Source organism: Chelonia mydas, chromosome 3 (assembly GCF_015237465.2).
Source record: "Chelonia mydas isolate rCheMyd1 chromosome 3, rCheMyd1.pri.v2, whole genome shotgun sequence".
Classification (NCBI taxonomy): domain Eukaryota; kingdom Metazoa; phylum Chordata; order Testudines; family Cheloniidae; genus Chelonia; species Chelonia mydas.
In genome coordinates, this window is record NC_057851.1 from 90,815,081 (window position 1) to 90,838,779 (window position 23,699).

General features: G+C 43.1%; 1 long non-coding RNA gene across 1 annotated transcript; it reads left to right on the forward strand.

The window, feature by feature from the left end:
- The first annotated feature begins 659 nt into the window (after nt 1-659).
- LOC122465041 lies at nt 660-23,291 on the forward strand. Its single transcript, XR_006289571.1, has 4 exons — nt 660-1,067; nt 17,298-17,382; nt 18,279-18,402; nt 21,416-23,291. It is a non-coding gene; the product is annotated as an uncharacterized LOC122465041 (long non-coding RNA).
- Nucleotides 23,292-23,699: the final 408 nt, after the last annotated feature.

Genomic DNA, 23,699 nt, shown 5'->3' on the forward strand with positions numbered 1-23,699 from the left:
TGCAGGTCCCCACATCTGTACCCTAGAGTTCAGAGTGGGGAAGGAACCTTGACAGCACTGGATGCATTAAAATCATGTTTGGAAAGTTATCTTTGCAAACAAAAGGGACAGAGCCCTGGGAGCTTTTTTGGGGTGGAGAGTTATGAAAAACTAGATTCTGCAGAAAGTGATAACATAGACCCAAGAATGTTTCCTACTCACCCTGGGCAAATACTTGTGTGGATTTTTGAAGGCCTGACTTTCCCTAGGAAAGAGATGGTGATTGAATGAAGGTGGGAAAAAATTAGAGCATTTAGAAAAAAAAACTGAAGAAAGAATGAAATTGAAACATGTTCAAATATATGAATGGATATGTCAGGGGGTGCACTCACCGATGGTGGCATCTTCTGCTAGCTGTCCTGGAAATTAGCTCTGCCAGGCATTGAGCTCCCCCTCTGGCAGGGTCTTCCCCCCAGGTGGTGTCTCCCTGCAACCCTCTCACTCCAGGGACTGCAATCTCCTCTTCATGGCACATCACTAAGGTCCTCCCTCTCTGGGGAACTTGAAGTCCTTCCCGACCCACTAGCTGGCCTCTCCAACATCCTCTGACACTCACAAGAGGCTGGTAGGGGAACCCAGGCCTCTCCTCTACACTGGATTCCAGCCCAGGGACCCTATAACAAGCAGCTAAGGCTCTGTAGGGACCCAGCCCTTGCTGCTGTTTCCCTGGACTACTTGCTACATAACTAACTTCCTTTTTCCCTGAATTCACTAGCCTTGCAAATTCCTCCACTCAGGGAATGACTGCAGCTTGCTTTGCTGCACAGCCTCTTTGCTGTTTACTGATCCTGGGCTTTATCCTGGTTCCACCTGTTTCTGGCCAACTGAGCCTACTTCTAATCAGTGGCATTCTCATGTGCTCCTCCTCCAGGTGCATCCAGTGGAGTTCTTATTGAAGGCCGGCCCCCATAGCCCCTTTCAGCACTGTGTAATACAGATGCCCTATAAATATAAAGGAGTGGGGACTTGGCAAGGCAAGAATTCAGGTACAGTGGGCTGCTGAAGTGAAAAATAAAGAGGAAAGAAAGGTAAAATTAAGTTTATATACACGGCTTGCATTGATATTGCTGAACCATATTATTCACAGTAGAAAACTAAATGATTGCACCTGTCTATAGGGCCTGAAGTTCTTGACAGCACTCTTCTGAAGACACAAACCTTTCAGTCCCCTCCAAAATGTGTTCTTTTAAATAAAATATTACAGCAATTATCAACAGGTTTTATAACTGATTAACAAATGTAATATGCATCTTTGTATTTTTATTTTTATTGAGTTAGTTTAAGACAAATACATTTGCCTGCCTGATAGTTTATTATGATAGTTAATATAAGTTACATTTTCAGATAACTGTGGATGACAAACACTAGAGAAGTGAACATTTTGATTCTTATTATTCCTGTAATGGCAAAATAGATAAATTATACCTGTCTCTTTAAAAGTGCTTATGCTGTGGCTCAACCTAAAGGGACTAGGAACTGCCTTAAAGATTACCCTGGAGGTCTAGTTATGTCAATAACTAACTGTTACATACCTACTGGAAAGATTTCTAAAGCTGCGCACAGAAAAGCAAAAAGGTCACTCCTTGAAGCACCTATGCTGTAAGTGATCTAAAGAACTTCTCCTAGGGAGTGAACTATAGATTCTTTGTACTACTAAGCTAGCACATCAATGGCCCTCACCTCCCTTATAAGCTATGTTTGATGTGGAATGGAAACTGAGGTGAAAGAACCATATCTAATGAATGTGGAGGAAAACAAAGTGAAAATAGGAATACATATCTGATCTGCCCTGCCTAGCCTAGCTTCACCTAGTTTATATTGTGTATAGTACCAAGTACTATTTGCCCATGTTCCCTTCGTGAAGATTTTGCACTTTACCTTCCATGGCAGCAAATTAAATCTATTCCTGCTTTCAGCATGAACTTTTCTTCTGTTACATGTATTAGTTACAGATTGAATCAAAGAATATCATGCATATTAATTCAAGTAATGCAAATAAGATATACTGTAATTCAAATAGCTAAGATCAAAGTCCTGTTTCTTGGATATGTGAAAGATTGGGTGATTAACACTTCAAGTAGCAGAATAATTACAATCGGTGAGAGCACTTAAAACTTCTTTCTTTGTACATTTAAACAGGAACCTCTTAAAAATCATGTAATGAGATATCTTGTTATCAGCATCTTTCCTAAACACATCTTCTGAATAGGAACCTGTCAGGCCTCTTCTGTAGGTACTGGGCTGTGCTACAGTATGCACAGAAAGTAAAGCAGTTCTGGAAGTAGTTTTTTCCCCATGCAAAGTTTCAACAAAACCGATTTTTTTCATGTTAAATTTTTCAGTTTTTCATATAAAAACCGAAAACTGCAAAACTGAAGATTTTTCAAAGTTTACATCATTTTCAGTTTTTCAACAAAAACTTGAAATTTTTAAACAAACATGGAATGTTTTGCAAAAAAACCCAACCTCACATGAAAACAACATTTTCCATTAAAAATGCTCTACTGGCAAATTTTCAGTCAGGTTTAGGAACCAGTATCCAGTCTAGATTTCTTAATGAGCTCTTTGACCCATAGAACAAATATCCCTCCCTTTCCACTGAATAACCAGTAAAATGCACTTTGTGCAATCCAGGGCATTATTTTTCTGATGACTTTCATAGCATGCAATAATGTTAATAGTAGAGATGGTCAAACGATGGCAAAATTATTCATGAATAATTTGTCAAAATCCCAACATTGGCTAAATTATTTATAAATAATAATTTGACCAGCCCTAATGAACAGTCCAATAGTTACATCATCATCCTTCAGTACAACTCATGGGTTGTTTGTTTCTCTTTTAAATTACATTTACAAGTATGCAAGCACAGGACCATCTGTATCCCCTGCCAGGGTCTACCAGTCAATAAAGAGATGAAACTAACATTGTAATAGACCAAAGGCTGTGTCTACACCAAGGATTATCAGTAAGTCTAGCATCAGTTCAGTTTCATCAGTGATAGCAATAGTACAGGTTCTAGTATAGACCAGGTGCAAATATATGTAATGTTGTTTTCACACAGAATCTCCCATCCAAGTGTTGACCATGGCTACTGCTGTTTCTCTTGTGAGAGCTGACAAAAGCACAGCAAAGGATGGGATGTTTGAAGGCTCTACTTTTGAATATTTCATTTCTGCCTATAATATTCTTTTTAATTTGACTCCATAGGACTCAATAAAACAGGATTTGTAGTAAAACAAGCAAGGAATTCATCACGTGACAGGTGGTAATCAATAAATCATGTGCTAGTTGTGGCTATCTTGTGTTTCAAGTCAAATTTCTACATTTCAGTGTCAAGACTGCTAGCATGCTTGTGGTTTTGCACTTGTAGCTTTCCAGCTCTGCAGTGCTGATTTAAAAATTGCTATTCTTCTCTCCTAATGCTTGTGAGAATCAAATTCAATATCCACAAAACTAAGGAAATGGAATGAAGGAGCCAACAGAGAATGCTGCTTGCTAATCATCACTTGTTTGCAATAGCCCACATCTATGGCTTTTCAATGGAGATTCATGTTCTGGTGGGTTTCATGAACTAAAGGGAGTAACAATATAACACAACACATAGCGCTCAACATATTCGGAGTTCAGTACAAACATTAAGGGCTAGATTGTGCAACCCCGGCTCATATTGGCGAGGATTTACTCACCTGAGTAGTCCCTTTGAAGTCTATGGGATTACTTTTGTGAGTAAGTGTTGCACTAGCCCTAAGTAAGAAAATAAAATCCACATGGTTGCTTGGTTACCAGCTCATCACTTTGGTCAACCGATCACACTCTTGACCAGTGGTGAGCTGAAGCCAGTTTGCACCGGTTCATGGGAACTGGTTGTTAAATTTTGAAGCCGGTTTAGAACCAGTTGTTAAAGGGATGGGCAAACTGTGGCCTGCGGGCCACATGCAGCCCACAGGACCATCCTTTCCATCCCACCTGAGCTCTCGGCTGGGGAAGAGACCCTGAGAATTTTTATTCACCCAGTGGCACTCCGGGCCTTCGGGGGCACTTCGGCGGCAGGTTCTTCAGTGCCGCCGAAGATGTGGAGCGACTGAAGGACGTGCCGCCGAAGACCCAGAACAACTGAAGGAACCGGTTCTTCAGCTTCTGGCAGCTCATCACTGCTCTTGATATCTACAACAAGGGGGAAGGAAAGAAAGCCAAAATAGGGAAAGAACGAGTTGAAGAATAGTTAGATAACTCAGGCCTTGTTTACACTACGAAATTAGGTCAAATTTATAGAAGTCGGTTTTGTAGAAAGCATTTTTATACAGTTGATTGTGTGTGTCCCCACACAAATGCTCTAAGTGCATGTAGTCGGTGGAGTGTGTCCACAGTACCGAGGCAACCATCGACTTACGGAGCGTTGCACTCTGGGTAGCTATCCCATAGTTCCCGCAGTCTCCACCACCCATTTGAATTCTGGGTAGAAATTCCAGTGCCTGATGGGGCTAAAACATTGACACGGGTGGTTCTGGGTACATATCGTCAGGCCCCCCTTCCCTCCGTCCCTCCCTCCGTGAAAGCAAGGGCAGACAATCGTTTTGCACCTTTTTTCTTGAGTTACCTGTGCAGACGCCATACCACGGCAAGCATGGAGCCCGCTCAGCTAACCGTCACTGTATGTCTCCTGGGTGCTGGCAGACACGGTACTGCATTGCTACACAGCAATCAGTTTATTGCCTTTTGGCAGCAGACAGTGCAGTATGACTGGTAGTCCAGGGTGCTCTTTTAACCGACCTCGATGAGGTCGGGGCGCCTGGGCAAACATGGGAGTGACTCAGCCAGGTCATTTCCCTTTTAAGTTTTCTCCTGGCGATTCAATCCTACCGGCAGTGCACTGCCTTTTAATCTGCAGCCAGCAGAAGACGATGGCCAGCAGTCAGAGTGCACCGTCTTCTGCCAAGCACCCAGGTGATGACGATGGCTATCGGTCATACTGCACAGTCTGCTGCCAGCAAGATGTATAAAGATAGATGAAGTGGCTCAAAACAAGAAATAGACCAGATTTGTTTTGTATTCATTTTCTCCTCCGTCCCTCCATGAAATCAACCACCTGCTAAACCCAGTTTTGAGTTCTATCCTTGAGGGGGGCCATTCTGTTTCTCGCAAAGCCACCCCCTTTGTTGATTTTAATTCCCTGTAAGCCAACCCTGTAAGCCATGTTGTCAGTCGCCCCTCCCTCCACCAGAGCAACGGCAAACAATCGTTTCGCACCCTTTTCCCTGGATTTGCCCGAGCAGAAGCAGACGCCATAGCAGAGCAAGCATGGAGCCCGTTCAGCTCACCACAGCAGTTATAACCATTGTAAACACCTCGCGCATTATCATGCAGTGTATGCAGAACCAGCACCTGAAAAACCAGGCGAGGAGGCGACAGCAGAGTGGTGATGAGGACATGAATACACTTTTCTCTAAAACTGTATTCCCCCACAATTTGGAGATCATGGTGTTAATGGGGCAGGCTCATGCTGTGGAACGCCGATTCTGGGCCCGGGAAACAAGCACAGACTGGTGGGACCACATAGTGTTGCAGGTCTGGGATGATTCCCAGTGGCTCCGAAACTTTCGCATGCGTAAGGGTACTTTCATGGAACTTTGTGACTTGCTTTCCCCTGCCCTGAAGTGCAAGAATACCAAGATGAGAGCAGCCCTCATAGTTCACAAGTGAGTGGCAATAGCACTGTGGAAGCTTGCAACTCCAGACAGCTACCGGTCAGTCGAGAATCAATTTGGAGTGGGCAAATCTACTGTGGGGGTTGCTGTGATGTGAGTAGCCAATGCAATCACTGAGCTGCTGCTATCAAAGGTAGTGACTCTGGGAAATGTGCAGGTCATAGTGGATGGTTTTGCTGCAATGGGATTCCCTAACTGTGGTGGGGCTATAGACGGAACCCATATCCCTATCTTGGGACCGGAGCACCAAGCCGGCGAGTACATAAACCGCAAGGGGTACTTTTTGATAGTGCTGCAAGCACTGGTGGATCACAAGGGACATTTCACCAACATCAACGTGGGATGACCGGGAAAGGTACATGACGCTCGTGTCTTCAGGAACTCTGGTCTGTTTCAAAAGCTGCAGGAAGGGACTTTATTCCCAGACCAGAAAATAACAGTTGGGGATGTTGAAATGCCAATAGTTATCCTTGGGGACCCAGCCTACCCCTTAATGCCATGGCTCATGAAGCCATACACAGGCAGCCTGGACAGTAGTCAGGAGCTGTTCAACTACAGGCTGAGCAAGTGCAGAATGGTGGTAGAATATGCATTTGGATGTTTAAAAGCGCGCTGGTGCAGTTTACTGACTTGGTTAGACCTCAGCGAAACCAATATTCCCACTGTTATTACTGCTTGCTGTGTGCTCCACAATATCTGCGAGAGTAAGGGGGAGACGTTTATGGCGGGGTGAGAGGTTGATGCAAATCGCCTGGCTGCTGGTTACGCACAGCCAGACACCAGGGCGATTAGAAGAGCACAGCAGGAAGTGGTGCACATCAGAGAAGCTTTGAAAACCAGTTTCATGACTGGCCAGGTTACTGTGTGACACTTCTGTTTGTTTCTCCTTGATGAAAACCTGCCCCCTTGGTTTACTCTAATTCCCTGTGAGCCACCCGCCCTCCCGCCTTCGATCACAGCTTGCTTGCAAAGGAAATAAAGTCACTGTCGTTTAAAAAACATGTATTCTTTATTAATTGATTATAAAAATAGAGAGAGAACTCACAAGGTAGCCCGGGTGGGGTGTGGGAGGAGGGAAGGAAAAGGCCACTTTAAAACTTGTTGAATTCCAGCCTTCTGTTTCTTTGGCTGTCCACTGGGGTGGAGTGGTTGGGTGCCCGGAGCCTCCCACCCCTCGTTCTTGGGCGTCTGGGTGAGGAGGCTATGGAACTTGGGGAGGAGGGGAGGCGGTTAAGCAGGGGCTGCCGCGGCAGTCTGTGATCCTGCTGCCATTCATGAACCTCCACCAGACGCCGGAGCATGTCCATTTGATCCCGCAGTATGCCCAGCATTTCCTCATGCCTCCTCTGATCTTCCTGCCACCACCTCTCCTCACGTTCATCGGCCACTGTCCTGTACTCTGCTATTGTGTCCCTCTACACAGCTCTGTCAGTGCTGGATGACTGCATGAGCTCAGAGAACATGTCATCACGCGTGTGTTTTTTTTCGCCACCTTATCTGAGATAGCCTCTGGAATGGAGGAGGGAAACATTTGCAGCTGCTGGAGGAAAAAAAGGGAGTGAAGTATTTAAAAAGATAAATTTTACAGGACAATGGCTATACTCTTTCACGGTGAACAACACTATTCACATTACATAGCACGTGATTTTGGTACAAGGTCGCATTTTGCATCTTATATTGAGTGCCTGCAGGTTTGGTGTTAGAGATCACACACGCAGGGCCGGGCAACAGAATTCGGCTTGCAGGCGGCCATGGTAAGCCATAGTCTTTCAGCTTCTGCAACCTTCATAACAGCAGCCCCCTCCTTTCCCAAACCAAGCAAAGTCCGTTGAGTTGACCATTTACTGCTGCAGTTTTCCTATTAACATGCAGCAGCAGAAACCAAACTAACCCCCTCCCCCCATCCAATTCTCTGGGATGATCACTTTTCCCGTCCCCCCACCACCTGGCTGGTATCAGGGAAGATCCATGCTAGCCAAACACGAACAGCTCAGCGCCAATGGCCCCCCCTCCCACCGCGTGGCTAACTGCGGGGAGGATTTATTTTCAGCCACAGGCAAACAGCCCAGTAGGAATGGCCACCTCTGAATGTCCCCTTAATCAAATTCCCCTATTTCAACCAGCTTACCATGAACTATATCACTCTCCTGAGGATAACACAGAGAGAGAAAGAACGGATGTTGCTTGAATGCCAGCAAACACCGGGACCCTATGCTGCCAGGCTTTGTCATGCAATGATACCAGAATACTTGCTACTAGCATGACATGGTAAAGTGTCCTACCGTGGAGGACGGAATAAGGCTGCTCTCCCCAGAAACCTTCTGCAAAGGCTTTTAGAGTACCTCCAGGAGAGCTTCATGGAGATGTCCCTGGAGGATTTCCGCTCTATCCCCAGACACGTTAACAGACTTTTCCAGTAGCAGTACTGGCCACAAATGCATCCCAAGTCCTCAGGGCTACTTAATCATTAAAAAATGCTTGCTTTTATAACATGTCTTATATTTAAAAAGGTACACTCACCAGAGGTCCCTTCTCCGGCTTCGTTGGGTTGGGAGGGTATTTCAGTCAGGGTGATAAAAAGATCCCGGCTGTCGGGGAGAACAGCATGCTGTGTGCTCTCCCCAAGCTCGTCCTCCTCCTCATCTTCCCCATCTGCAAAATCCTCAGCCACGGCGGAGAGTATCCCATCCTTGGAGTCCACGGACAGGAGTGGGGTACTGGTGGCGGCCCCCCCTAGAATTGCATGCAGCTCAGCATAAAGCGGCTTGTCTGGGGCTCTGTCCCGGAGTGTCCGTTTGGTTTTCTGGTACGCTTGTCTGAGCTCCTTAATGCAGCCTCTGTCCCTCATGGCCTCTGAGATTTTTTTTGAAATGTTTTGGCATTTTGTCTTTTGGAACGTAGTTCTGATAGCACGGATTCCTCTCCCCATACAGCGATCAGCTCCAGTACCTCCCGTTCGGTCCGTTCTGGAGCTCTTTTTCGATTCTGGGACTGCATGGTCACCTGTGCTGATGAGCTCGCCTGGCCAAACAGGAAATGAGATTCAAAAGTTCCCGGGGCTTTTCCTGTACACCTGGCCAGTGCATCCGAGTTCAGAGTGCTGTCCAGAGTGGTCACAATGGTGCATTGTGGGATAGTTCCCAGAGGCCAATACCTTCGAATTGCATCCACACTAACCCTAATTCAAAATGGTGATGTCAATTTCAGCGCTAATCCCCTCGTTGGGGAGGAGTACAGAAATCAGTTTTAAGAGCCCTTTATGTCGAAAAAATGGCATTGTTGTGTGGACGGGTGCAGGGTTAATTCAGATTTAATGCTGCTAAATCTGACATAAACTCGTAGTGTAGACCAGGCCTCAGATTTATTTAAGTCAGTAGGGCAGGGTCTGATGAGAATTGGTCTGAAATAAACAAGATGATATTCAGTCAAGACAAGTGCAAAGTAGTAAACTTATTAAAGAAAATCAAACTGAATCACAACTACTAGGCTAGGTGGTGGTACTGCTGAAGAGGATCTGGGGTTTATAGTGAATCACAAATTGAATATAAGTCAACAATGGAATGCAGTTGCAAAAAAGGCTAATATCATTCTGTACTCAGTGAGGATGAGACACACTTCATTCTCAGAAACAGCTGAATCATTTTTGAACTGTTGAAAAAACACTCAACCTGAGGCAGACCTGACATGAAAAATTTCAAAGGTTGGCAAAGTTATAAGCAACTGAAAACAGGGTCTTATAATGGGTCGTGTTGGGCAATCTTGATAATAGGTGGTGCTAGCAGCTTTCTTAAAAAGGAAAATAACTTTTGTACACACTTAACTGTATCCCTCTCCTGAATCCTTTGTATGCTGCCTTCCTTATGTGGTAAACTCTTTGCAGCAGAGACTCTGTCTTTATAGATGTGCAATAGCTAGCAGAGTAGAATCCTCATGAGGGCCACTTTGCACTAGCACACTATGAATAAATAGATAAGAATGAAGCATCCTAGCTTCAAAACAAAAACAAGTACATTTCATTCCCCCTCTAAAACAAATCATCTTGCTAAAATACTTGGTGGCTGAAAAAACTTGATTTTTGAAATCATTAAAATATTGGTTCATGCCTGGCCACTGAAATTCAGTTGCTTGTCCTAAACTCTCACTTCCCTTAGGTAGCAGGAGAGAATTATAGAAGAGTTGGGGAGGGGAAGGAGCAAGGGGAGGAAGAGAATTCCTAGCATCAGTGTATAGCAATCACTCTGTAGTGTGCATTCAGATTCTGCTTCTCTTGAATTTGGGATAATTACATTGCTATGAAATCCTCCAACCAGTTTGGATGATAGCTTTTCTGTTAGAAACAGAATGGTTGGAGTGAATAATGGGAGCCTGTGTGCTGTATAATAAGCTAAGCAATAATACTGAGCCAAATGCTGTTCTCAGTTATCTGAGGATATGATAAAAGCATCTCTCTCTGTAAGTATGCATATAGATATAAATTAAATCACACAGTATCCCTTTGAAAATCCTATTTTACAGATTTTAAATAAAGAGAAGTGAAAGCATAATAATTAAAATTGATTTATTATTGCTTATTTTATGGTTCAGTATATGTTTCACTTCTCTAGCATCCTCCATGCAAGAATATCAAGGTGCTTTACAAACCCTTATGCTTGAAGCCTCCCTGCATCATTGTGAACTAGGCATGTATTATCCATATTTTACAGATTTGAAAAACAAGGTACGAACTGGCTAAAGTGGTGTTTATGTTAGAAATAGGCTGTGGTCTCAGCACACCAGAAGACTATGTCAAGTTTTTGTAGGCCTTATGGGAAAGCAGAGTTTTAAGGAGAAAGAAAAGGAGTACTTGTGGCACCTTAGAGACTAACCAATTTATTTGAGTATAAGCTTTCGTGAGCTACAGCTCACTTCATGCATCCGATGAAGTGAGCTGTAGCTCACGAAAGCTTATGCTCAAATAAATTGGTTAGTCTCTAAGGTGCCACAAGTACTCCTTTTCTTTTTGAGAATACAGACTAACACGGCTGTTACTCTGAAACCAGTTTTAAGGAGGGATCTGAAGTAAGACAATGAGTTAGTTTTGCAGATGTTTACAGGCTGAGGGGCAGCCTGGGAGAAAGCATAAAGCTGCCACAGAATTCCTATGTGTTGCTAAGCAAGTCATTTAAACTACTCATAGGTGGTCACTAATTGTGTGTTCTTCATTTTCTGGGTGCCCAGCTTGTAACCCTGGGGTCTGATTTGCAGAAGTGTGAAGTGCTCACAGCTGCAATTGATGTCAATGAGAGCAGTGTTCTGAATATGTCAAATGTTATACAAAGCTATGTACTCTGACAAATCAGAACCTGGGCATCTCAGATTGGGCACCTAAAATTAGTGGACACATTTGATCTTAATCTCTCTGTGCCTCTGCTCCCCATCTCTAAAATGGGCATAATGCTGCCCGATCACCTGACATGGGTGTTGTGAAAATAAATTCATGTTTGTGAAGCACTCGGATACCTTAGTGATGAGCACCATAGAAAATTCCATGAGGAAATTAATAATTCTGTCTTCAGAGCATGGTTTGAATAGTGCACAAAAAATAAGACCTGGGCCCACATGCTGAATAAGGAAGAGAAAATTAAATATTGACTAGGTGTTCATTAATTGAGCACTGTCCATGCTGTGCACTGAATGAAACAGGTGTCCCATGAAAAAAATAGTATGCACTCATGTAATTGACTGTATCATGCATTTGCACCCGGGGGCCAAATTAAAGTTGCATGGCTATCTTAAATCTGGCATTTCCTATCTTTTGAGTACTTGAGTTGACTTTATTAATGTTCTTTTAACATCATTTTTGTGTGTAAATAAATAGTAACTCTCCTCAGCACAGCTTTCCCTTCAATAGCTGCTGCACTCATTGCAGGGAGGGAAGTTTGTGTAGGACAAATAAGAAGTGTGGCAAATACTTGTAATAAAATACAGAACTAATTGAAATGTAAGAGCTTTTACATTATGTTATAATCACAAAATTGGGACATGTTCATGGAATATTTTGTTAAGGTGTATGATTTTTTTTCCCCCACACAAAAATAGGCTCATTTCACAGTGAACATGGGCTAACTTTTGAGAGAAACCAGGCCTTTTCCCAACGAAAAATGTTTTTCACAATAAAAATATCAAATTTTGCATTTCCACAAGTCTTGGATGCAAAATATAGCCATTCTTTCACTGTAGACAGTGCAAAACTGGGGGCTGTGAAACTATGTATAACAAAACAGCACAAACTGTTGAGAAATTCCACACAACAAAAACAATGATTTTTCCCACAGTTCTAAAACAGGCTGTTTATACTTTTCATGTATCTGGGTTGTGTCTTTCCTCTGCTTGAAGTCAGATTTTTCCTTGTGCTGCCAAAATTCGACACTGCAGCACAATTGCCTTAGGATCCTTCTATGCTACATGAACTGCAGGCTGCCGTGCGTCAGGAGACTTGGTTGTAGGCAGTCAGGCCTAGAGTGGCCAGAGTTCAGATGCTAGAGCCAGGAGTCAAGATAGGGCCGGAAGCAGAGCCAAAGGTCAGAACTGAAGTCAGATTCTAAATGCCAGAGCCAAGGGTGAAGACTGAGTTGGAATTAGAGTTGAGGGTCAGAACCATATTACAATGAGTCAGGGAAGGCAGGAGCAGGGATGGTTCTGAGGCAGGAACAAGGCTGAGACAGGATGAGAACAGAGCTGGGTGCAGGGCAGGATCTGGGCCGGATCAGCAGAGGAACAGAGCAGGGCTTGGTGAAAGGTGAGCACAGAGTGACAGAGAGTCTATGGCCAGCAAGCTGCTGCTGAGCTTAAGAACTGGCCTGCTAGCTTCCTTAGGCAATCAGGCAGGGTGGTCCATCAGGTAGCCAGCTGGCTTGTTAGGGTATCAGGAGTACTCGGCAGCTGCAGGAACTAAACATGTATCTTGATACAGCCACAAAGCCTAGGCACTAATCCGAAAACTTGGTGCTGCTCAGAAGTCTCCAGCATAGTGCCGTCACCTGTTTCTCCAAACAGCATTGCTACCCACCTAATCAAAGGTGGATAAGGACAAAAACTTTGAAGAAAACTTTGGGGTGAAGAAAAATGGCGGCAATAAAAATAGTGCATACCTGAAACCAAAGAAGACTGCGGATGAAATAGAAAGGGTGATCAAAACACTGAGAACAGGTAAAGCATGTGGGCTTCATAACATCTCCCCCAAATGCCTGAAGAACTAGTAAACACTGAACTATCTTTCTATCTAGAGTCATTGAGGAGAATAAAATATCTAAGATCTGGTGCAGAGCAAAAGTAATAGCCTTGCCAAAATCTGAGGAAAAACTATTGATTTGCAGAAAATTACCACCCCATCTCTTTGTTAAGCTGCGTGTAAAAATTACTTTAAAGGCATATACTTTAAAGAATTGCTCCCACCATTGGTAGTATACTGAGTGTAGATCAAGTAGGCTTCAGACCAAACTGCAGCACCTGTGATCCAGTGGTGTCCCCATCTACATCAAGAATGGCTTCTGGACTGAACTGCTGCCCAGAGGCCACTGGTTTCAAGTTTCACTTAGACAAAAGAACAGCTCCTGGAGGTCCCAAAACAATTGACCTCAGGACTCAGTTCTAGCACCAACGATTTTCAACTTTTTCACAAATGACCTTCTCTTCACCACTGCCAGGTGTTTTAATCTATGCAGATGTCATCTGCCTGGTAGTGCAGGCCCAGGATTTCAGTCACCTAGAAGAAATCTTGGATGCAGAAAAGAGATGGCCCTCTATTGTAAAAGGTGGTGATTTAAACCAAGTGCCAGAAAGACAGCGTCCAGCTGTTTCCATCTAAACCACATGAAAGCCAACAAACATTTTAACATCTTCCTGAATGGCCACAGGCTGGCCCACGACCCAAAGCCTGTGCATTTAGGTGTTACACTGGACCGCATCTAGACATTCAAGGGACCTCTTACCAAGACCTCACTGAAAATAAAGACAAGAAACAACCTGATCATCAAACTAGCTGCTTCAACCTGGGGAGCCAATGCACAGACACTGAGAAGCTCTGGGCTTTCCTTGTTCTATTCTGTGGCAGAGTATTGCTCCCTGGTGTGGGTCAGTTCCTTTCACAAAGGACTAGTGGACGCTCAGCTGAATGACACAGTGTATAATAACTGGTACCATGAGACCGACCAACCAACCTGGCCTGGCTGCTGGTCTCGTTCAGTCTTGCCCCTTCTGACATCAAGTGACAAGTCACCTTCCGAAATCTGCTCCTTAGGGTATAAGATCAGTCACATCTATCCCTTTTTAAAGGTGTGTCTAATTCACTGATCTACTGGCTTGGCTCCAGGCACCTCATAAGGACAATTTCTTTAAAGAACCTTGGTATTGCCTCTGAAGTGGCATGCTAGGTGGCAAGAACAAGCTTCAAACATAGACACTGCCTATCTTCTGACAGACCCAATAGTTCAGCCTCCTGGTTTTGACCTTCTGCGGGCAGAGGTCTATCGCTTCAGATGTAGAGTGATCAGATGTGCTTCAAATGGCTATACATGGAGCCTTTGTGACTCTCCTCTTTGCCACTGTGGCCAGTGAGAAGTTGTAGATTACATACTTGCAAGGGCTGCCTGGTTCCCTCATGGACTTTCCCAATGCACTTCCCTCAGCTATTGAATAGTTAAACATTTAGACTGTCATGCTTGACTTCAACGCCTATTTAAATGCAATCACAATTTTAAAAAAACGGTACTAACAATGTGGCTAGAAAAACACTGTTCTATAACTAAAGGAAACAGTTTAAAACATGTTTTTTGTTTACAAACACAATTAAAAAATGTTAGAACATGAATTCTTCTAACACTGGTAAAGAGAACTGTGCATTGACCTGCTTTTTCCAGTAGTGCTGATAGTGCAGAACTATCAGGCCCTGATCATGGATGGCTACTCATAGTAGTAAAGATGGGCACATGCTTAAATGTTTGCAGGATTGGGGCCTCAATGAGCTGCCTATATTTCGGTGGGAGTTGAGTGCACTCAACATGACTCTGGAGATGCACCACTTGGGTTTGTTCTCTGAACCAGTAAGTCAGGCTACAGTACAGAAAGTACCCCCACCCCTTTGGGGGGGGTAGCATGCAATCTCTGGGACTCCCCCGTGCCTCCATCATAGTGGGGAATAGGAACCTGATAGCATTGTTACTTTTGCAATGTCACTTCTAATCAAGAGTTTTTACACTGATAGATCTGCAAAGCAAATCTTTCCTCTTTCACTTTATGTAGGGAATTACTGAATGGCTGTCTAGTATAACTAAACATATAATTTCATACTTTGTATCGTTTGAACACCTTTTGGTTATAACTGTGTTTGCCACCGTATTTTTAACTCTAATTAGGTCAATTTCTGAGTTCTGCTTTTTCAGCTGGATAGTATTCCTTCACATCGATCAAATGTTTGTCTGTTGCTCTGTGAAATAGTCAGCTGAGCATTAATTATAATTTACCATAGCATTGTGTCTCTGGCTGATGTAAAACATACCCCAGGACATGCACATCTGGTGATCAAATATACTTGTTTAATTGATTCTTTCAGTGAACTTTCATCCAGGAGGCCAGGCAAGGAATTTGTGAATAAATTTAGATACGTCAGTTACAAGTGCTGCCATAAAAAAAATTTTGGTTGCAAAAATGAGGTGTTTTTATAATTCTAATGTCTTCTTGCAGAGCTGTGCTTGTTGCCAATTAACCCCAGTTGGTTTTACATTTACCAGAGTTCAGTAGGAAATAAATGCAAAGGTCCAGATCCTCAAAGATTTTTAGGAGCCTACTTCCCATTGAATTCAATTTGAGTTAGATGCGTAGGTATACTTATGGTATCACCAATTAGAAACCTCATTTTACTGTGAGACTGAGCTAAGGTGGCGATAATAATTCTTAAATATATGTTCTGAATATGGCTATTCACCATAGCAACAATTCTAAAAGCATATCTTTATCACTAACTATATTTTTGTCATCCACTGGTGATCTGATTTCCTACGCATCACTGGGATCATTTTGTCTGTGGATGGATGTGTTACAGGCATAGCAGGAGGACCAAACAATGGGTAGAACCCCAAACTTCTCTCATGTAGACAAGGCTACAACTTTTAATCTAATTTGTAACCAGTTAGTGATATCATTGTCTATAAGCATCATTTATGTCCACACACCACACTGTTAAACCTTGGTTGGTAACAAGTGGCAACCAACAGTGTTTTGTTCTTTCCTAGTCTCATATATGGTAGTTTTTCCTGTAACTGATTCCGCGTGATGGCCACTATCTTGGCTGACCCCAATGATTGAACTGGGGAATTCTAGAGCTAAAAACATGAGTGGCTGTCGCATAAACTAAAGAGCCAGGTTCTCAAGCTAAGAACTGTAACAGACTCGCGTCCTCTGTGGATTTGTTACCTGGGGTTATCTGAACCCAAAGCTATGGTAATTATTCTGTTTTCCAGGCGGTGTCAAGAAATAAATCAGTGGGGGACACAGCACCTCCGTCTGATGAATGATTGGTACACATGAGGGCTTCTGCCCAAAAATCTTTGTTTTTCTTAAGTACAAAGCACACATCAAAATGTAATAGTCTAGAACAGTGCTACTCAAAGTGGTGGTCCGCGGACTGGTGCTGGTCTGCGAGCCATCAGCTGCTGGTCTGCGCGCACAGTGGGAAAAAAAATTGCCGGTCCCCCACATCAGATAGCTTGAGAAGCACTGGTCTAGAACACACCAGAATATAGTTTTACCCAAAGTCTGAGGTGGTGAGTGGCAGCAACAGGTTTCCAGTGTCCAGCATTTCTCCTAGCTGCTGGGGAGTTTTATGCCAGTGACTCCAGGCTCATAGACAATCCAAAGTACACTCTCTAACTAAAGTCTTTATAGGTTTTTCTCTGGATCAAGCACATAACTCATAATGGACTCTAATAGGCTAAAAATCTCCACAGCAATAGCAAATAATAATTCATTATTCTACTTATCAGCAAAGCAACTTCAGCAAGAAACTTATCATTACAATCACAGACCAAGGTCAGTTATTCACACTTCCTCCCCCTTTTCATGAATCTGTCCTTGTGAGTAACACTGCAATTGTGCAGATGTTTTTGTTATGTCTGCCTAAGCCAAGGCCAGATTTTTCCTGACCCTGGTTTTCTTGTTTCCATCTTATGGTGGCTGAGTAGTAAATCCAATTCTCTCCTAACAAATTGGGCACAGAGGAAGACCTGTAATTCACACAACGAATAGTGGGTTACATCAGGACATTTTTTCTTCAATATGGACCGTCTCCCTAAGCATGTTCGTATAACCATGTTGACCAGTCCTCCTTCCTATCACGTCTCCATCTGATGGGACTTGCAACATTGCATTTTCCATGTGCTTCCTGTTTAATAGTGTGGATTGGAACTTCCGCTCACCCTTTCTTGATGTTTTATTTTTTTCGAATAATTATTTGTTATGAGGCTGCTCACTTAATAGAAGATTCTCTTTTTTTATCTTGATTTTTTTTTATTACAGTTATTTACATTCTTTGGAAGAGTTGAAGATCAAACACAGAACAGGATCAGAGAAATTATGGAAATTAGCCACTTAAGGAGACTTGGTAAGAATGTTAATAGAATTGAGGAAGGAAAACATCAAGTAATAAAAACGAAACCCATGCAACTTGCAATATAAACATCAAAAGAGAGCTGGTTTGGAAATGATAATGAGGCATGCTTAGAATAAATGTAGACCAGTCTAGGGCTGGTGTGATCCAAATAGTGCCAAGAGGTTGTGTAATTTACATTGTATCCGAGTTTCTCTATAGCTTTTCATCCAGGCGAATTCAGTATTTCGTGAACATGTGTGGGAGTGTCGAGATGAGGATGGGAGGGAAACGAGAAGAAAATGGCTGCAGGACACCTCTCACATGCCACCTGTCAGTGGCAGTTCCTGACTAAAAAAGCAACACTGCAGTCCAGTCTCCAGCTCTGTCATTCTGATACAAATGTAAATTTCATCTCCAGATACTCCAGGTAGACACCTTAACCTTAATCTGGGCAATGTAATCCCTTCCAATATATTTTTATACATATAGTAGTCAGTTCTGCTTTGGGTCACAGCAAGTTGTGATGTCTAATTCTAAATCATAAAAGACAGAATCCTTGGTCCTCAAGATGTGCATATGTGTGGGTGTACCTCATGCAATGTAGGCCTGACTTTTGTCTCTCACCAGTGTTGATCTTTAACGGAGTTACTCTTGATTTACACCCATGTGAGATCAGAATGAGGCTCTGAGTGTTTCTGGGAGGGCTGTTATGGTATAAGAATCTGGCCACTCTGATGTTTCTGATTAATTGGTAGAGAGAGATTTTTTTAAAAACATTTCTGTTCCTAGATTTTACTGTTCAGCATCATTTAAGCTACAGAAACTTCAAAGCCACAGTGCTGTGATGATGATGTCAGTATTTTATTTTAAAAAAGTCCAGTTTGTTTGTTTGTTGTTTTTAAATCCAGTATTGGAGAGCTTGAAGAATCTGCTTGACTATGGAGAATTGGAAGCCTTCCCAGGCAAGTGTTGTAAACTTCTGCTATCTAAGCCATCATCAAGACACAGATTACAAGCCTTATGACTGTAAAGGTAATATTTAAATATGAACCAGGTTTAACCGATGCAGTACTATTTTCCAGGACCTCCAGACACATAGCTCCAGCTCCTCTGTTGCTGCTTATAGCTTTGTCAAGCTGTAGCAGTGAAAACCACCCAGAACTTTATTTTCACGGCTGCTTACAGGGTTCTGAATACCAACAATGATATTGTCATGCATAAGACGCTCTGCTGCTCCTTGGAAAAGCTATGAGTAGCAACAGAGTCAGATCCTGGACCAGCTTACTGGGGAAGAAGGCTCGAAATGGAGGTTGGGAACTGTGGAGAAATAGAAATATCACTCACTCATCTCAGTTGCTAGAAGTGTCTGGGGTGAGAGTGGAAAGAAAGAGAATTCTCCTTTTCCCTTTTGGCAACCAGAGGGATTGGGGATAGTTGGAGGGCTTGGAGGTTCAAAAATATCAGAAATTTGCTACATGGGGGGATGATCTGGAAGACGGACTAAGCCCTGAGTACAGTTGAGGGGAACCACTATTAGCATCGTCTTCTTTCTAAAAAATTGGGCCTGGGGTAGAATGTGTTGACTTTTTTCACATGGATCATGAGTCCTCCATCTTCTACACTGATTTCTGGCTAGTAGGTGTATTCTTCTGGCTAATATCTGACTGGTTAAATTCTAATCCCGATGTATGAAAGGATATGAGTGATAGATTGTATACACGAGAGAAATACGGTATTTAAAGAAAAATGTTATGCATAGAAGGAGGGAGAATATATAAAGGAGGAGATAGAGAACACAATGTACGGAAAGAAAGAGAGTTAAGTGAGGTGCGGGGGAGAAGGAAAAGAGGAAACAGATGTTTAAGGCAGCACAGGAAATGAAATGCTATGAGCCTGATGTTCACAAATGCTGAGTATCCACTCGCCAAATGAACGGTTTCAGAGTAGCAGCCGTATTAGTCTGTATTCGCAAAAAGAAAAGGAGTACTTGTGGCACCTTAGAGACTAACAAATTTATTTGAGCATAAGCTTTCGTGAGCTACAGCTCACTTCATTGGATGCATTCTGTGGAAAATACAGTGGGGAGATTTATATACGTAGAGAACTTGAAACAAGGGGTTACCATACACACTGTAACGAGAGTGATCACTTAAGGTGAGCTATTACCAGCAGGAGAGCGGGGGGTGGAGGGGTGGAGAAAAAGTCAATGTGAGTGATAGGTGCTCAGCAACTGGAAATCAGGCCCCAGGAGTTATTCCAGGAAAGAAAAGTTGGCAAGAAGCCAGGAAGGGAAAGAAAGTACAAGAAGGCAAGAAACGTGTAGAAAATTACATGTAAAAATATACAGAGTAGAAGGTGGCCTGAAAACATGTTATAGTTAAGTATGGTACATACTAAGCAGCATATAGCTGTTTATTCCTTTAAATTGGAGGGGACTCAGCACTACAGCAGGCTTAGGCCTGTTTTGTAGTTTTTCAAACCCTGCAGTATCACTTCTTTTAAGAACCTCTAAATTAGCAGTTAGCAAGATAAACATAATGTCACATGGAGTTCCCAGGAAAGTTGTCCATGGTTTAATTGAACTAGGAGAATCAATAGATTGTTTTTCAAGTAACTTCAGTGCATACTGAAATGAATATATGTTGCTGTTCCACAATATTTCTAAGTGTAGCCATGATGTGTATACGATGCTCAGAATTTTGAAAATAAGTCAATAATGCAGAGTTATTAAGTCATAGAAATTAGGCAGGAATACGAAATAGGTCTTTTCCATGTCAATCTCCATTCTATGCAAAGTTGTTTCCTATTGTACATTTTCTAGAACTCAGCCATGCTCCTAAATGTGTTACCCTGACTTTATTCTCACAAGTCACCATGGTTTTCAGATGATCTGCTACTGATCAAACAGGAGGGCAAACTGCTAGAGCACTGGTTGCAGAAGTCCTGTTCTGAGGCTAACAAATTGTGACAGAGTTTTAAAAATTCTTATCATGGCTGTGCTGCAGGCAAAGAAAAATGTCTTCCGTACCCCAGCATCCAGATCTGGTTAATGCAGGTTGTTTTCATCTGGGACAGTGTAGTGTATTTCTCAATGAGAAATTGGCAAATTATTTTGCAAATGAGATCGCTCCGCTTCAGACCAAACCATCTGTCTGCTTGGTAGCAGAGTATGGGTGGCAGGGAAAATGCAGAATCCAAATGTCAGCTGGTGTTTCTCACTGAGGCTCTGGGACATGTGAGTTAGGTCCATGAGCCTTTTTCCTAATGAACACCAGTTGAGCTGCTGGTGCCACCATTAGAGCTGTTAACATATGGCTGTAACAGGGCAAAATTCCAGCTTCTCTGTGAACACAGATCTGTAGGGAGAGTTGACTCACCCTTACTTTAGCCACCAAGCCTTTGCCCTCCGTTTGAAAGATGAGCCTGATTTTTAAAGGTCAGCTGGAGCTATGCATGCACATCGATGGGAACTGTGGCTGTTCAGCCACTCTGACAATCAAGCCCAGTGTAAATAGATGCAGGGAGTATTGAATTCCACAACTGTTTGTTCCCCAATTCAGCCAAAGGTACAGGTCTTTGCTGTAATTCATTGTTACTAAACTGAAAGTGGCAAAAGTGGGATACTTCAGTGAGACAAATAGTGCGCTATGTTTGTGTTTCATTGTGTGTTAACCCCCCTTCAACAGAGGAATCATAGCCGTCTCACACTGAATCACACTGTCACAGGCATATACAGACCTGGGTAGGAGGATCATGGATCCCAGGCAGTAAGAATTTAATTAAGAATAATTTACAGTTTGTATCGGATGAGAAGTTCCCTGGGGGGCAGAGAATCCCAACAACACTTATTACTTAGTGTTTTCTTTGGTGGATTGGGTGTGGTTTTTCATGATATCACTTGCTGAAACAATACTGCGCAGTCTTTATTTAAACCTGTGTTTTTTCCATCAAAAATGTCCAACAATATGTACAGTATAATATAAGTAAAGACATTTTTGGTACTGGTATTGCTCAAATACCTTAGGATTTTTTCCTAATCCTCTAGGTGTCTAAAAATATTCAAACATTACAAAGTCAGCACATGAAAAGTTTCCAGGCATGTCTTTGGAGATCTAAAATCTGTTTGTGAAGTGACATTCATTCTACCACGGAGAGAAATTTATTGAAAAGAAATCAAAGGAATAACAGTTTGTAATAAAGAAACAGGTTTGCGGTTCTAAAATGTAATGCTTCATACTTCTCTCAAGGCTTGCTTGTGGCAGAAAACCCGTGTTGTCCATTTTGTTTCAATAGCTCTATGCTACAGTGGAGCATAAGTGAAATGAATTTCTCCTTGAAGGAAAACCATAGTCATTGGGGTCCATGGGTGGGATCCCTGAAAGTACTTAGATGCCTAAGTCTCTGTTTTGGCTCCTTTGCAATCCACAAACCTTCCACCAGACCCTATAGGCACCTAAAGTCACTCAGCATGTAAGGTTTCAGGGTAAAATTTCCCCAGATGTCTGTGTTTCTACATCTGAGCACATGTACTGTTGCCCCTGTCGATCTCCCACCTAAGCCCCAGAGTGATCCACAAACCAGGGGAAGACAGGCATTCCATGCAGGGTCTGATTTGGTAGGGGCCCTTTGAGCATACCTACCGGACCAGATCCCATTCAGAATTCAGCAGGAGGAAGTGCTGTTGCTACCCACCTTAACTTTTAGCCCAGTGGCTAGAGCACGCACTTGGGATGTGGGAGAGCCAGGTTCAATGCCATCCTCTCTACTAGATGGGGAGAGAGGATTTGAACAGCGGGCTCCCACCTCTCAGGAGGGTGCTCACACCACTGAGCTATGGAATATTCTAATGTAGGGGTCCCTCCATCCTTCCTGTTGAAGCTGTTTCACTGTGGATAAATAATCAAAGAGTGGTTGGAGCAGGGAGACTGCACTAGGGTGACCAGATGCTAAATACAAAATATCGGGACTGCCGCAGGGGGAGCGCCTTTTCAGTTGTTACACTCACTCGGCACGTTTGGTGGCGGGAAATAAATCTTGCCAGCGAAGAAAGAAGTACCCACCACCAAAATGCTGCTGAAGCCCGTCAGCAACTGAAGTACCTGCCGCCGAAGTGCCGCCGAAGACCCGGATGTGCCGGGTGAGTGTAACAATTGAAAAAGGGCTCCCCCTGCCTGTCACTGCCGCCTAAGAGGGGGGAAAAAAGACACACCCGAAACAAAATATCGGGATAAATGGCGTCCCTACCATGCTTTGGTTGGGACACAGGACAAACTGCTCAATATCGGGACAGTCCCGATTTTATCGGGATGTCTGGTCACCCTAGACTGGACTGGGGTCTCCGACCTTCCCACTGGGTGCCCTAACCACTGGATTACAGAATCATTCATTCTCTATCTGTGTCTCTGTCTCTGGCCCAAAGAGTATTTAAGAATTTATCCACAGTGGACCTGTCATTGGCCCAGCAGTCCAACACTCGGGGAGGCTCTAGGCTTCCTGTCCTCACCTCACCATTCCTCAGGTGCCCCCATAAGAATCAGGTACAATCTAACCTGTCACACTTAAATCTCACTAATCTCTGGCTCCTGGATGGGGAAAATGAGTGAGTGAGTATAAATTTTTATCTGAATATTATTTTCATGGAAGAACAATTACAGGTATTTTTTAACTTCTTTGAATAAATTTCCCATATAATCCTCACACTTAATATGATTATCCTATTTGTATGCCTGTATCATTTCTGTATCTGAAGTTAGGAATTGACTATGTATCAATTACAAGTGGGTTTACACCTGGAGAACGCCTACCTGACAGAATGCAATCCGTCTGGATGGGCCATTAGGGAGAGCAATAGGTCTTTAAAGATGCTAATCTCCCACCTTCCTGAGAAATTTCCTGGGATGCTACAAACAACCTTTGACTCATGGCTGCTTTGACACTGCAGGGTCATGTGATCATGTCACCTGGTACTGGACATGATAGAATACCAGTATTTTTCCGGGGTGGGACCACTCTGGAAAACAAAGGGTTCCTTCCATATTTAAAACCTATTTAAGGCCAAGGAGTGACTTAATCAGTGTTCATTCTCCACTGAATCCCCACCCAGGATGACTGCTGGAAACGTCTAAGAAACAAAGACAAAGGAGGGTGGGGGAGAGACGGACTGAGCCTAGGCTGGGAAAGTGTCTGGCCTGTGAAAGAAATACCTAGAGTTTTAAGCTGCAAGCAAGAGCAGCTTGCCTTCAAGAACCTCTGCAATTTGTCTAAAACAACAGTTAAGGTGAGAAGTTACTACTTGTAACTAGTTTCTTTAGTGTATTAAGCTTAGCTTG